General features: G+C 48.2%; 1 protein-coding gene across 1 annotated transcript in view; it reads left to right on the top strand.

Annotated features, from left to right (window-relative positions):
* Positions 1–1,181: 1,181 nt before the first annotated feature.
* LOC119161612 (uncharacterized) overlaps positions 1,182–6,000 on the top strand; it is a 28,443-nt gene continuing 23,624 nt past the window's right edge. The window contains exon 1 of the mRNA XM_037414171.2: positions 1,182–1,339. The gene's annotated coding sequence lies outside the window, so the exon portion shown is untranslated. The remainder of the gene's footprint in view (positions 1,340–6,000) is intronic.

Genomic DNA, 6,000 nt, shown 5'->3' with positions numbered 1-6,000 from the left:
GTTGCTCCTCTTACTCAGCAACCTCAGCAGCCCTCCTCCTCCTCCTCTATTTGTTAGTCTGTCGGTGATCAATGAAAAAACACGAGGAAGCCTTTCACACACACACACACACACACACACACACACACACACACACACACACACACACACACACACACACACACACACATATATATATATATATATATATATATATGTATGTATGTATGTATATGAACATACGTACAAGTGAATTGGAGCCTCTCTCATTAATTTTGCCCCGCCACGGTGGTCTAGTGGCTAAGGTACTCGGCTGCTGACCCGCAGGTCACTGGTTCGAATCCCGGCTGCGGCGGCTGCATTTCCGATGGAGGCGGAAATGTTGTAGGCCCGTGCGCTCAGATTTCTGTGCACGTTAAAGAACCCCAGGTGGTCGAAATTTCCGGAGCCCTCCACTACGGCGTCTGTCATAATCATATGGTGGTTTTGGGACGTAAAACCCCACATATCAATCAAATCTCTCATTAATTTTGGTACGCCCCTGTGAGCAAGAGGCACCGTCGCGTATTTTGCGAGGACATAAGCCCCGTCGATAAACAGCTGATTAATGCCCATTATATATTTTTTAGAAGATGGGCTCTATTCAACACCCCGTATTACAGTAAAGCGCGCACGTGCTTTAAGTAAAGTGTGTGACTCAGCGTTGAACGCACACGAAACGGTGAATCCTGTGGATCAAAAGTTCCAGTTCATTCGTTTTGCTATCGCTCGCACAAGTGGTGACGTTGATTAGCCACCACACGTCATTAAACGAACATCGAAGCATGTCTCGGGCGCCAGCAGCCCCAGTTGCTTCTTGCATGAGAACTTCCCCGCAAATGCGGGTGGCTGCTCCGCGTGTGGCCTTGATTTGCGGCTCAGGTGTGGCTGTTTGTACGTGGGAGTGCTGCGACCAGGGCCTTCCCATGGCGTGTAAAGAAATCCGACGCATTTACGACCTCGCGTAGAACGAAATCAGAGCTCAAAAAAAAAAAAAAAATGTGGGCGATGGCTACCATTCCCCGTCTCCTCTCCGCAAGAAGGCTTCCTTTATCATGCGGGAGGTCGGGGGAGTACGCATACATTTACGTGGGTGACCTGACGTCAGCGCGCAACGCAAGTAACGGCAGCGCTGGCGGCGCTAGCGGCAACGATAGTGGGGCACGCGTCACGGCTGCGTCACAGAGGTGCCGCGAGTGCGCTTTGAAAACAGGACGAAGAGTTGCCGCTCTGTCGGGCAAGGAGCGCACCGATAGGTTCTGCTGCGTCCTGACTTGAACGCGTATTCGCCACCCTGCTGAGGGAACGCATCCTCCAAGAGGTGAGTGGTGCTGTGCTTCTTGCATTGTCGAGGTACAGGACAGTGGCCTTGCTCATGTGCACCGTTCGCGCCGCGACAGTGGTGCTCGCCCCTCTCTGGCAGCCCTCGCACTCCCTCTGCTCCTGCGCGTTGACAGCCATATAACTGACCGGAGATTATTCCGTACAGTATACACATACGTTGGCCGTTCATATACATGAAGATTTTGTTCCGTACATTTTGCCATTGGTTCCGAAACAGTCTGAGTGATAGTACGAGGGCGTCGGCACGGGGTCGCAAGGCGGGCACTCGCCCCCTTTTATGTCACACCAGCACTTTCCCTCCCCCAAGCTGCGCCAGAGCTCTCCCCCTACCCAAGCCGTGATGCAACATGGGTTTGTAACCCCCACGAAAATCCTGCCGAGATTCATGCACTGTGTGAATATTGAAATCAGATACAGGATTTTTCTGAAGCGGAGGTTGGCTTATGGTTATACCTGGTAGGTCCTCTTCCTGGGGCATTCATTATAAATTAAGGGGGAGTGGTCGGAACGTCCAGGCTCCTCTCTGGATTCACCCGTGGTTAAGATCTGTCACCGGGTCCTATTGCAGGGCTCATATCAAGCACGCCTGGCGTTCTGAAGTGAAGGAAATGAAGTGTTTATGAATAGAACAGCTGTGCGATCACGAATGAAATACGGATGAGATGAAGACTGCGCTGCCCTTGTCTCTCACGTTGTCTGCGTCTCGCTGTCAAACTACATTTCTGCCCTCCAACTAACGAGCGTGCGTCTTGTTTTCCTTCACATCCCAGCTTTATTTATTCCGCGCTTATTTTTCGCACTAAAAACTGGAGCTCCTGCCACCTACTTACCCTGACCTGCAGGTTTCTCAGGCAACTTTGTTATTACCGTGACACAGCCTCGGACATTCCGGAACAAAGAAATTTATGCGCGGAGCTCTAGAACGCATCTCGATAACACAGGGGTGTAGCCATAAATTTTTTTTTCAGGTGGAGGAGTTCAACCACTTCGAATGTTCGTGCGTGTGTTTGTAAGTGCGTGTATGAACACACAAGCGAAACTGCTAAAGAATTTGGAGGGCAAGGGTGGGATCAGCCCCCATCCGTCCCCCAGATTCACACCGCTTTGTGACGCTGCATGGTCGAGAAGGGAAGTATGTTTTCGTAACATTTATTTCTGCGTTCCTTCTTCTCATATCGCGACAGCCAGCGGTTCAGAACATGGCTCACGCTTGCGGTCGGAGATGGGGAGCGGAAAAAACCGAGTAGTGAAGCTACAGTGTCTCTAGTAAAAAAAGAAATCCAGTTCACCACAGCAAACGACATGTCATCGCGCACTAGAGAATGCCATGAATTATGCAAAAAAGAGAGAAAAGCGGTGCACCAGGTTTCAACATTGCAAACAAATAAGAAAGCAGCGCGTAGATCATACAGTGATGATCGTGTTTGCTAAGTATGAAACTACTGACATAAGGCCATGCGCCTTTCCTATATAGGAAGCCGTGGGTTGAAACGGTAGTCAATGTGGCACACCTGAATGCCTCTACGCAACGCGCAATGCTACGAAACACGCACGTCATGATAGTGCGTGTAATAAATTACGCATAAAAATGATTCCTAATTATAATAATATTTGGCATAAAACTACTTGCTCCCGATATTCGGTAACTTTTAGTATATTATAATTACTTCTTGAGTAATTTCTTGTGTAATTACGTGCATTGAAGTGGTCAATTGATGAAAAGGCAGAACAGGGTACACATCTTTAAGCGCTTGATCTTGGCTGGCAGTATCTAACGTAAGAGATAGGAAGTCAATTGACACAACGAGAAGGGGGTGGGTGCAGTTTCCAGGCTTCATGGTACCGGGACAGCGCAAATAACGCGAAAGCTTTAAATGCCTAATCAAAGGTGAAAGTTCGCCGTCGGCGTGAACACGAGCGATACAAAAAATCATCACGTGGTAACATCACTGCATACCGTTGTAAACGACTTCATAAGTCGACAGTACTTGTGACGTCAACACTTGGACGTTACAAACGTGACGTACATAATACGATGACGTCACCTCACGACATCACCATGCGGTCAAAGGTGGGACGGTCACGGGGAAGTGCAAATTAAAACCGGCTGCAGAAGCGCAGAAAGCTTGCATACGCCTCCGATTCCGGAGGCACTTCAAAACAACGTTGTGAAGACAGCTTTTGAAGTGTGGTGGAGCTGGAACAATACACAAACTAAAAAAAAATGGCTTTCACGTTCGAGTTGCCTGAGACGAAGGCAAGAGAGACCCTGTCTGTGTTTTTTTCATATTATATGAAGTCCTTCATGAATGAATCACCTTAAAACTTTTTTCCAGTGAAGTGCTCCCTTTAAGGCGCCATGACACGGTCCCCCACCGCGTTGCAGTTTTCCGCGAAATATAAAAGTAGTGTGTCGTGCCTGCACAGCCGCCCATTCTTTTTTAACCTGAACGCGCGAGCATCCACCGCCAAATCTGTAAACGCCCGTTCCGAGCGTCCCGGTGTCCTGTTCCTGAAACAGCATTTAGCAGAAGACAACTGCGCAGGACAGTTCATGGCGGGCTTGCACGTTCATTTCGCCGCTATGATCCTTATACGCCGCTTGTCGGTTGGGTGGTTGACGTGCTCAGGTTAGAAAAAATGAGCGGCTGTACATGTTGGAAAAATGGACAGTAAAAGAATATTTAATTGTGAAACGAGCTCTAGAAGCCATCGGGTATAAACCCCGCCCACTGCCGGCGACCGCCATGTTGCCTTGCCGCGTGTGACGTCAAGTGTTTCATGTTGTGGAGCCGTCGTCTTCTACCCAAGTTTCAGCGGCTACAAGCCGTTCAATTCTCAATGCCGAACTGAAGAAAGGTCTGATAGCTCCATTGCACGCGCAGCTGACCACTAAACATCGTTGACCGACGTGGACACTTTCATACCGTGCGGCTCGTTAGGTCACTGCTCGTGAGAGTGCCATGGTTGTCAGGCTTTCGGGCCATTTGCATGTTTACAAAACTTATTGTTATTTACTATGTTCTCCACCGAACGATCTGTAATTTTGCCATCCTGTTTTAGAACATCGAAGGATTATTACTCGTAACAGATTATGAGCGAAAATTCGGTATCATGTCCAGTTTAACACTCTCGTGTTTTTCCAAAATGTGCGGTGAGATCTAGGTGCAATACAACAGAAATACAACGGCAGTACACTGATTAACAAGATGAAATACTAAACAGCAATAATTATGTCAAACGAGCAGCAAATGCAGCTTTTTGAGCTTTTGCTGGATGATAGCTTTGCTTTAATTTAGTTGCAAGCTGTATAAGACCTACATCTTCAAGTGAGGTCATTTCGGTCCGTAGTTCTCAATTTCTTCAATAAGAGTGCCAACATACATTTTCGATTTAAAGAGGTTGTCAGACAGTTTACAGTCTTCTCCTAAGTAAGCGCGGTGAAAATAATTATAGCACCCGTAATCGGTGCTCGTATTTATTGCTCGCAGTTATGGAATACCGCAGAGTAAGGAACTCGCACCTCAAGGTGAAACAATAGTTTGGGCAAAAGTTGGCTTTCTTTTCGGTTTTATATCAATCGATTCATCAAATCGCGACTGCCCTTTGTTGAAGCTCGTCTAGTTCACGTCCGGCAGCACTTGGACAGTCAGGACTGCGAGCAGTCACGCTGGAGATGTGGGAATAAGCTTCTCTTGCATAAGTTTCTGTACTAAAAAGTTTAGCCCTGTAGCACGCTAAGGTGCGTGCCACATCATTCTTTCACCTGCATCTCATCCATGGTGACAGGGAGTATCAGCCAAAGGACTCCAGGACCAGGTCTTGCACTACAAGGGGTCGCCGCGGGTACAACGTCCGCGCAACGTCGTTGGTTCCCTGAAGGGAACAATAGACTCCTGCTGCGGTGATGCGTTGTCAGTGAGCGGTCCACTGCATCTGTATTCTATGTAGTGTGAATCGCACATCGTTCTCGGCGCGTGCATATCTTGTTTGTGCTTCGCATATTACAGGCGCACCAACCGTAGTCCCTTCCCACAGACGTCTGGAGGAGCAGCACGCGCGAATGAATTATTCTTTATGATTGTTTTTTTAACGAACGCTGCAGCGGAGACACGAGCTTATTGTATAGAGCTGTCGCGAAGGGCGAATAGTCCAGTCACCAAGCTTGATACAAGCGCCGTTACCTCAGGCTGTTCGGGCTGATATGCCTACGCAGACGCGTTAAGCACACTACGGTTACTGAGTGTCAAGAGCCGACATTCTCTGCTTCATTGTGTCGGGATGTACGTCACTGTGTGCAAATTGTGAATATATATAAATCAGAGTGAAGAACGTTTCATCCAGGGAAATATAAAACAAAAAAGCCGCGGTTTCTTGCGACTGGTATTCCGTCCACATTGGAATGCGGCCGTACAGTGGCAGGCAATCGAACACGCCTCCACGAGCTAGCTGCATGATGCATCGCCCACCAAGGTACCATGACGGGTCGAAAGCTGGGAACATGCACCCTGTGTCATGAACATCCAAGTTAGAAAGTTATCAGATTGATATGTGGGGTTTAACGTCCCAAAACCATCATATGAATATGAGAGACGCCGTAGTGGGAGGCTCCGGAAATTTCGACCACCTAGGGTTCTT

This window comes from Rhipicephalus microplus, chromosome X, assembly GCF_043290135.1.
Source record: "Rhipicephalus microplus isolate Deutch F79 chromosome X, USDA_Rmic, whole genome shotgun sequence".
NCBI classification, from domain to species: domain Eukaryota; kingdom Metazoa; phylum Arthropoda; class Arachnida; order Ixodida; family Ixodidae; genus Rhipicephalus; species Rhipicephalus microplus.
The sequence above is the reverse complement of the archived record's forward strand: the minus strand, read 5'-3'. Positions and strand labels throughout refer to the sequence as shown.